A 10,887-nucleotide genomic window follows, 5' to 3' on the forward strand; every position below is an offset into this window, starting at 1 on the left:
GGGATTAAAAAGCAAATATTTTGTCTCCAGAATGTCAGAAAATGCACAAAATGCATCCTTCTGGGTCTTATTCATGACGGAATGAATGATATTTCAGAATCCCAGTGAAAAATAATGCAAACAAGTGAAACTTTTACCAAAATATACAATAAAAGGACCATAGGGCCAAAATTTAGCCCAGTAAATGGGTAGGGGTGGCTTCTATTAAATGTCTATATTTCTTTAAAAATCTCAAAATTTCACAATGACACTTGACAATATGTTTGGAATTACATCTTTCTTGAAAATAGAGATGAAAATGGTGTGAAATTTGATAAGAAACATTTCTTATAAGAGCTGAAATAAGACTTTTCTCGGAACATAACGCAATTAGTCTTAATAGTCATAAATCGGTTGTATATGATATAAAAGGGTGTTTCCAATGCAAAATAATAATGAAATTTGAAAAATTTTGAATTTTGACCATATTTTGAGTAGATGCGCCTATTTCAGCGGCGATTTCTGGGATTAAAAAGTCAATATTTTGTCTCCAGAATGTCAGAAAATGCACAAAATGCATCCTTCTGGATCTTATTCATGACGGAAGAATGATATTTCAGAATCCAGTGAAAAATAATGCAAACAAGTGAAACTTTTACCAAATATACAATAAAAGGACCATAGGGCCAAATTAGCCCGTAAATGGGTAGGGGGTGGCTCTATAAATGTCTATATTTCTCTAAATCTCAAAATTTCACAATGACATTTGGCAATATGTTTGGAATTACATCTTTCTTGAAAATAGAGATGAAAATGGTGTGAAATTTGATTATAGGAATAAGGTCAGTAATTCGGTCGAAAATGTGCTTCCGTGGTGTAGTCGAAAGAAGTCCATAATTAATAGATCCTAATTTTCCCATTTTTTGCGCAAATTCGTGTAGAACGAGTGCTTTAATCACCGTTTTTCACTACTAGAATACATTCTGCATGAAATGAGACGGTTTTCATGTTCATACACCCCACATGGCAAGTTCTGCAGATCGAAACCGGAAGTAGGTGTTTATTGCGCGGACGAGAGTAAATATGCGCCATTTTTAGGGTAGCAGACCACAACTGACTGGCATTTCACTAGGAACTACATAACCCCCTATTTTCTTTTCATTTTTTCGTTAATTTGCGATAGAACTTTCATGAAAAATAGGTGTAGGAAAAAGTGATGTTCTCTAAAGATACGTAAAGACGACCTGAAGTTGTCGTTTTTTATATGAAACAAAGAAGGATTTGAATTACTGACCTTTAACCAATATCACTGACGCATTAAAACAGCGATAAAACCTGTTTTGCCGTTATCATTCCGGACTGCGTAATCAGAAAAAAAATTCGGAGATTTTTATGTACGTGCAGGAGGGTGAATTTTATATTTTTTCTCGGGAATGAAATTATTGATGCGGTAGTTCCGACGAACGACATATCAATTTGGTATGGCCTAAAAGCATATGGGACTGGATAAAATAAAGTCAGTGAACAAAACCATCTTGAATTCAATGCAGTGGACTGGACGGAATAATAATCCAAATTCTATATATCTTTGAACGTATTTCAAAGGGATGATTCGGATTACATCACGTTATCATCGACGTAACTTAAAATATTGCAATTTCGCATAATTCTAAGCTACCGTAATTTGACACTGCTGTTTTAACGATTGTAGACCAAAGTATTAAAAGCTTTATACCAAAATCATACCTTAATACATTACAGAGTGACAAAATCAATAATGTTGCGAAATGATGTCAGTTTTTATAGCTGTATTTTTGTTTTCGACTACCCATTCATATGGTTAGTGACCACCAATTGTTTTCCCATAGACTTAGATTGTAACATTATGGCGTGTACGGCCGTCCATACATCGAAACATATATATCTAATTACAAGTTTTTCAAGAACTATCTCAGTTCTACCAAAATATCGGACGAGTGATACTTTATTTAAGTAATTTTCGTGTGAATGAGATGACCCCCTGTTTACATCATTGACATGGTGGGAATAATTCGTTTGAAAAAAAACAAAACTTTTTTTCAATACACATAAAATGTAGTAAATTTTGTCAAAATGTATAATGAAATACTGTAAATGCAGTGAAAAAAATATCAATTTTGAAAAAATAATCACTTCCTGGGTTTGTTTACATGACTGACCTATCAGAACGCACAGACGTTACCTTATTCCAAGGTATACACTTACCTCATTCCTAGTAGGTTCCCTGTACTTTTTTGAATTGGTGGTCTCTGACCTATAAATTAATGTTTCGTATCACGTTTTCCAATTTTACAACGATATTGTGAAACAGGATCCAATACCAAATGTCTTACAAAGTTTCATCGAGAAATGTTAAGTTTTTAGAAAGATATGGACAGTTTACTGAGGTCACCCCCTGTCAATTTATATGCCCAGACACAGTCCCTGTCGTCGTCAGATTGCACTTTTTCGTGAAAATTTCAGTTATCTGCATTTGATTTGACTTGGAAGCTGAAATACGATTCATTCCGTAAAAACAGAAATAAGGTCTAATCATTTTGATTATTCTCTAACATTACAGAGATAGGTCTCTATAGGTTAGATACCACCAATTATTTTCCCATAGACTTACATTGTAACATTATGGCGTGTACGGCCTTCCATACATCGAAACATGTATATCTAATTACAGGTTTTTAAAGAACTATCTTAGTTCTACCAAAATATCGGACGAAAAACATATGAATAGTGATACTTTATTTAAGTAATTTTCGTGTGAATGAGATGACCCCCTGTTTACATCATTAACATGGCGGGAGAAATTCGTTTGATAAAACTTTTTTCAATACACATAAAATGTAGCAAATTTTGTCAAAATGTTTAATGAAATACTGTAAATGCAGAGCAAAAATATCAATTTTGACAAAATAATCACTTCCTGGGTTTGTTTACATGACTGACCAATCAGAACGCAAAGACGTTACCTTATTTCCCAGGTATACACTTACCACATTCCCAGTACGTTTCCTGTACCTTTTTGAATTTGTGGTCTCTGACGATATGCACACGAGTAAATGCCTAAATGTACAATTAATCTTTGACATAAGGAAGAATTCAACGTTTATTGAAAATGATGGGAAATTTGAATTCAGCAGCCTTATGCAAGTGTTTACAATAAAATGTATCAGTTTTACCTTACACCATTTGGGGATAATCCTGACAAGTTTCAGTTTTGTATAAAATATTGACTTCTGATGCATAAATATACCTCTACATGTAATATTAAACGCCTCTTACATCCTATTTAAAGAATTAACATTCAGCAAAAACATGATTTATCGATTCTAAATAAATGCATTCCAACTGCATACACAATGTCTGACAAAATAGCAGATGAACCTGAGGGTGAAGGGAAAAACGGAAGCGCCATATTTCAAAGTTTTTCAAAAAGCGCACACTCCCCAATCTCTCGGATACCAGGTAGTTATCAAGGGAAGATTAAATGCAGTCAGCACACTTTTAATTCACTATAAACATATACACGATGCGCTAAGTGGTATAAAGGACGAGTCGATTGGTCAGGTAGCTGCTCATGCTTCAAGTGATTTTTGCGGGCAATGGATTGTCGGCTTCATAGTGGTGGCGTGTTTAAAAGGGAACTAAGTGAAGTTTTATGTGCGCTAACTGTGTAAGGTCATGCATATTAATGTAAGTAGTTCGACAGCATACAATACGGAAGATACAATACGGATTTTTTTCTGCCTGTTCATATTTTATTTGTGAAATAAAGCTGATTTTTTTACAGAATTTATGTAAAGGAGAAAATCCTCAAACTGTCCATTACGTGAAAGAATGGACACATCGAGGCGCAACGCATCGAGATTGTCTATTCTTTCACATAATGGATAGTTTGAGGCTTTTCTCTGACTTAAAACACGGTCCTCACAAAAAAGTCAAGATTGTCGTGATATTATATAATGTCTCTAATACTGTCCTCTGAGGCAAAGACAATTCATTGATTTGTGTCTCTGTACTAAATAAAAATACGAAGTCAAATGGAGTTTAAATTAGATTGCATATAAATATTTATCGCAATTAAAAGTTTTTTAACATCCATGATATTCAGTGCTGATTCTTAGGAAAGTTTCGAACATATCTCGTTTTGTCATATTTATGATTTTGAAGTACCTTTACAAAAAGTAAAATTTAACTTGGCCGTATAATGTATGTATCAATAGTTGTCTATGCTTTGTTCGTGCTGAGTTTGCAGTTTTATATAAATGAAGTAGTCTAATAAATGACGAGTCCAGGTGAAGACATTCTAAAATATGTGTATGCATTTGATATCGTTATTACAAAACAACCTTTCTTATCTCGTAATTACGAGATATTCTATCAATTTTATTTGAAGAAAATTACTCGTATCACATGAGATCTTTACTCGTTATGACTCATATCTCGTTTTTTTACGAGAAAACATTTCGTTAATACAATAAATGATATTGTTATTGCAAGAAAATTGTATTGTTTAATTAAAGATCATTACGGCCAAATTTTCAGGTAATACCGAAACGTCCAGTAAAACGTTAAGGAGCTTGACGTTGTTTTTTTTTTTTTTTTTTGTCTTTGTAGTAGAAAGGTGAAATTGCACATTTCTTTGTAGGGCTGCAACAAATGTCAGTTATGGCAAAAACTTAACCAGTTTTACACGAACTCTGCATGAGATAGATAGATCTGCAGCATTTGAAAAAGAAAGGAAAATAATGTTTTTTAGCTCGACTATTCAAAGAATAGGTGGAGCTATCGGACTCCAGTTTATTTAATTCTGCCCATTGTTTCATCGTTTAGGGCACAGCCATTATTTTATCTGGGGAACATACGCCACTTTTCATTTAACTGCACTCTGTGCATCATTGAAGGTCCCATGTGCACCGCCGTATGAATACAACTGCGGATGTCTCTAAATTACATCCTGATACATATAACATGTGTAAATGACTGTTTAGTTCTGCTCAACCTGGGGCTAGAGGGCGTGGAATATTGATCCAGGTGCAGGAGAGCTACTCCGAAGTAATGAGTTTAGTGTATCTAGGTCTTCTGTACCGGCATAGAGAAATGCTGTAGATATTACTACAGAGCAAACAAGTAACAGGCAAAGTCTGAGGTTGGCATAATGGGTTTCAGTAGAAACTATGCTGCATATTTCCACTGGTGCATGACCAGTCATTACAGAGCCAGGTATGTTGAAGCAAGACTTCAGAATGCAGACATACATATAGAAGATATGTCCGACCACAAAGAGTTATAACCTGCTCAGATAGACATGAGTGAAGGAGAAGTTAACAGGGTTATGATAGCATAAAATCCTTTACAAACCCATTCCAGGCTGAAAATCAACAAGGACGAAATTTACTGTGTGTTGTCTGGTATTTCTGCGAAAGCAGATGTCGCTCATGACCTTAAGGCAACTGATATAGGTGAAAAGACAATGGACGGATTATCAAAAGGAGATTAATTGAAAAATCAGTTCCTTTGCAAGACCCCATTATGAGAAGAAAACTTAAAACATTTGCCACAGCTGAAGTTAAAAGGAAAGTAGCACATTCTCAAAAAGAAACTACAGATAAGAGCAGAATGTAACGTGTATAAACAGTTGGTACTTCTGACTGTTCAGCACAACATAGATCTAGAATTGAGACTTTCTTTTCCTTTAGAACCTGTCATCAGGCCGTTAAAGCTATTGCGACTGGAATGCCAAAGAAAACAGACATGTCAAAACTACTTCACCATGTAGAAGCTGCAGCCGTCCAAAAAAAGATGACATTGTTTTGTTGATTGACAGTAACGCCCTGTTGCAAAGCTTAGTAACCATCCCTGCAACATTCCAAGACGTAGCTGAAGCTGTGTTCAGTCAAGTACCTGAGACAGCTCGTGTCGATTTTTTAACTATCACTTACAGTCCTCGGTCGATGAAATCATATCATCGTGGAAGACGTGGATCTGCTCCAAAATTCTTACTTATCAGGAGCGAACACTTGACTGAACAGCATTCATGTCAAATAGCGAAAACAAAACACAGTTGATCAATCTAATTTTCGAACAATGAAAATGTGATTCCTATGCACAAGAGATGAAGAGAAGACAACTGTATTTTGTCAATAGTGAAAAGTGTTATTATTTACTCACAAGTGAAGATTGGAACAAAGTTCAAGCTCGACATTATGTACTACTGTTTCTATACAAAGAAAGAAACAAACACAAAATAATATTCATTGCATAGATTTCAGTACTATTGGCACTACATGAAAGGCGAAAATTAAATATAGATCCCCAGATACAGACACATTTGTATTATAGGTGATATCCTCAAAAACACGAAATACTGTTTTATTTTACACTGGAACAGACAATAATAGTCGCCATTTAAATGCTTACACATCTTTATAAGCTAAGGAGAAAGAATTTGCTCAACTTTGCCTGCAATACCCTTTTGTTCGCACAGGGAAAGTAACACGGCTCAAATTAGAGAAAATCCAGGTGTATGTTGCAACATTTGCAGAAGTAGTTCATACACATCACTGATCTGAAGACCTCTTTAACGGCATCGAAAATATTGTCTGTGCAATCTATGTATTGAGGAATACAATAACATAAACAAACTTATATATGACATGTTTCTTGCAAAGTATCAAGTACGTGCTGGCAATGTCCCGAGTACATGTAATGATATGGACATAAGTCTATTTCCACTGTGCCAATTGTCACTTAAAATGCACATAACACGTGCTTAAAATGCACATAACACGTGTGAATTATCAATTTATCCAATTCTACCAAAAGAAGATGAAAGTGGATAGAATTTTCTATCAGAAAATTTGTTGGAATATGGCTGGTGTTCCGATGATATAGTACTTCAAGAACTAGCTGAAATTAATTGTGACACATGTGGCTTTGATGACTCTGATGATGACTAAGAAGAAATACAGATGACCAATATAATTGACACCAGATACAATTGCAATGTAGTGATTATGACGACTTAGGTGACGGAACCCCTCAACTTAATTGTTTCTCAATTTTGTTTTATGTGAATTCATTTGGTTAAACAGATAAGCGGTTGTGAGCATGATATTTCAGTTAGTAAATACACATTCAGTAACGTATCGTAACGTAGTTACAATGTCTCTGCTGTGCTATAAGCATTTTCATATCAAACTAGTTCGAACTTAATAAGATACTCGCACTAAGTTTGAATATTATTACAAGAATTACATAAACAATCTATTGACTGAGAAAGAAAAAAGTATATATCGTGAGTTTAGTAACGTATATAGTAATGACAACGTACTTGTTTCTAAAACTGTTGAACGATAGATTCTTAAATACTAATGTAATGTGTATCTGAAAATACCATACTTTAGACATCTGATATTTTCTGACAATTAAACCTAATGAATTAATTGATATGAGTATTTTTATAAAACATAATGGTAACGTAAATTAGAAAATGAAATTATCGATTTAGAGAACAAAACTAAGCGGGAACAGTGACAACAGCAGCATATTCTGCATACCCCGGTATTACTAAACCCACTTGCTAATGATTTTGGTTGTTTCTACCATATAATCACCACATTCCAGTTTCATCATTTATTAAATAATTGTGAAGGTAACGTAAATAACAGGCTGTAACTCATAGAGAACCCGCTTGCCAGATAGCAGAATTCAGAAATATGATCTACATAAAAGGGGTTTCAAAAATAATGGGGTCTACAGAAATCCCTAGAGGGGAGGGAGTGGGGGTGGGGGGGGGGGGGGGGGGATCACCTTCCAGCTATAGGCCTAATACTCTGCCATGAATACGTATCGGTTGTTCCAGACTCTACGTGGCATCTTTATACTTCAATGTGCCCGAAAGGACGGAAGAATCGTTATAAAAGTTAAACACTGACTGACTGCTTAACTTTTTATGGGGTCTATACTCTACATAGCTAAAAATGCTATACTATGCCTGAAAGGGCGGATGGACCCTTATTAAACTTAAACAGAAGAAGCTTAACCTCGCTTATCGCAGATCTACGGATCTCGGGGTCGTGCGTTCGAGCCCTCGGCGAGGCGTATGTTCTCCGTGACGATCTGATAAAAGACATTGTGTCTGAAATCATTCGTCCTCCACCTCTGATTCTTGTGGGGAAGTTGGCAGTTACTTGCGGAGAACAGGTTTGTATTGGTACAGAATCCAGGAACACTGGTTAGGTTAACTGCTCGCCGCTACATAAATGAAATACTGTTGAAAAACGGCGTTAAACCCAAAACAAACAAACCGCGGGAAGCAAGAGGATGAAGGCATTTGGATGAGCCTCACACTTGCTACGATCAATGAAGACTATCCTCCGGAATCATGGACTCATGTCTATACAGACGGATCAGGCACATGCGCCGTCAAAGATGGAGGAGCAGGAGTTTTCATTCAATATCCATCTGGCAAGAAAGAAACACTACATGCAGCCACAGGAAAACACAGCAACAATTACAAGGCAGAGACTGAAGCACTCATGAAGGAAGGCTGTCTCAATGGTTGAAGACTCGGCAGAAGAAAGCTCCTCAGTCATCTTTCTCACAGATGCACTGTCTGTCATGGAAGCTCTGATCAACAATAAAGCTCCGCAGCTAGCCAGGAGAATGCAGAGCCTGAGAACAACCTGCAAAGTAGCACTTCAGTGGATTCCATCCCATTGTGGACTTGCTGGCAATGAAGAGACAGACAAACTGGCTAAGCTAGGAGCTCAGTCAGAACAACAACAGAACCTGTAAGTTACAAGCAGAAAGTCACAATCATCAAGGCACTAACGAGATCAAGGATGGAGAAAGATGTTTTTCATCTCCTTGATCGGTCTATACAAGTGATGAGGGTCAGGCTCCGCTCAGGGCACAACAAGCTCAATGCTCACATGTACAAGAAATACAGACTGGCATCATCGCCAGCTTGTCCATGTGGTGAGGAAGATCAGACTGCGGAGCATATATTTCAGAGATGTAAAAGGCATGACCAGGAGCGAGCTGCGACTTGGCCGATAGATCCCTCAATCCACCAGAAACTGTATTGGGGCACTGAGGATCTGCGGCAAACCACAAGTGTCATCGAGGCTGCTGGTCTGACAGTATAGTTGCGTACGAGAAGAAGAAGAAGAATTTCAAGATGCTTTAACAGTACCTTTAATTTAGTACCTTTTATAGCCTCGTATCCTTGTGACATCGCATTATATGCAAGGTATAACGTATAATTATGTTACGCATACATGTGAATAATTATTAATTTACCTTCTGTACAATGTAGCGTAAGCCTTCTGGAACTTATAATAATGGTGATTTTGTCCGAAATTTTACAGTAAACATCATTTTGTTATAGCATCCTACATGTTTCACTTATTTCGTAATAACATGGGCTCGCGGGCTCATTACGAAAAAAATGCTATTGACGGTAGAATAGTTCATTTTCTGGAGTGCAAGATTGTAAAAAGGCAATTTATACGTGGAAAAGCACAATGTTTTATGCTACCCCTGAAAGTGATGTCAAATACCCTTAACCTTCATTATGTCACTTATATATCACTCATATATACGTCCAAAAATAGGCGAAACTGGTGTGAGGTAGCCCAGTGGTTTTATTACCTATGACGTTCCTCGTCGTTAGAAATTATTCAAATTTCAGTATATTGTTGAAGAGACTTTGGGTATTTTTGTTATTTTTCAGGTGTTTTTAACTAGAAAAAGTCAACAATTATATCAATATAAGGTATAAAATATGCAAATCGGTTGTCCGGAAGTTCCACGTTTTATGACCTGTGACGCCCATGACAATAAGATGTTGTTCAAATTTCAGTATAATATTAAAATACAGTCAATCCCTGGAGGTTTGGGTGACTTTCGTCACTTTTCAAGAGCTTTTAAGTAACACGTATTGAGCAATTATTATACCCCTTTATAACAGTCAAAGCCATTGCACAATATGTTAACTAAGTTTCTGTTACGACACCCGTCACGACTTATATATAAAATTGTAATGTGTTTTTAAAGAAACCAGAGAAGCCAGGACCACTTCTTAGAAAAAACAAGGGCTACAGTTGAATGACAGCTTTATCTCCCGCCGATGCCATTTGGAAAAAGGGCCATAACTCCAGAACGGGTTTAGCAAACCCAAGATTTGTTTCTTCCTTCACAACTAAGCATTAATAGTAGTAATCCCTGAAAGCTTGAATCCATCCAAGCCTATAATGAATGAATAATGAATGATGAATTGCGGTCACAAAAATTTGCACTGTATTATATATATATATATATATATATATATATATGAAAGAAAAAAGTAACAAAGGCCCATAACTCCCGAACAAGTGGAGCAAATCAAAAATTGTTTTCTTTCTGCACAACTAAGCATCAGTAGTAGTAATCCCTAAAAGTTTAATCAATTCCGTCCAATAATGAAATGAGGAGTTGCGGTCACAAAAATGTTGCACGGACGCATGCACGGACGCATGCACGGACGGGTGCCATTACTATATTCTCCTCCGATGCCTATCGGTGGGGGATAATTATGTTGTAAGTGTACCTTAGATGGGTTAGGGTTAGGGTTTGGGTTAGGGGTTCGTTATTCTATAGGGGTCACAATTCTATGTGAAGGTCATTTTTCTACGTGTGGGGGAGTCATAACCCGGTCATAATATTATGACCGGGGAGTTACTATTCTATATAAAATAATGACCGGGGGGTCATTATTCTATGAGGGTCAGTTTTCAACGTTAAACCGGTCTCTCGGAATGCATTCGTTATTTCAGATATCTTTACAGGTTTCGAGACTGGTCACCAAAATCTTCCGTTACTTCCAGCTGT

This window comes from Mercenaria mercenaria, chromosome 15 (genome assembly GCF_021730395.1).
Source record: "Mercenaria mercenaria strain notata chromosome 15, MADL_Memer_1, whole genome shotgun sequence".
NCBI classification, from domain to species: Eukaryota; Metazoa; Mollusca; class Bivalvia; order Venerida; family Veneridae; genus Mercenaria; species Mercenaria mercenaria.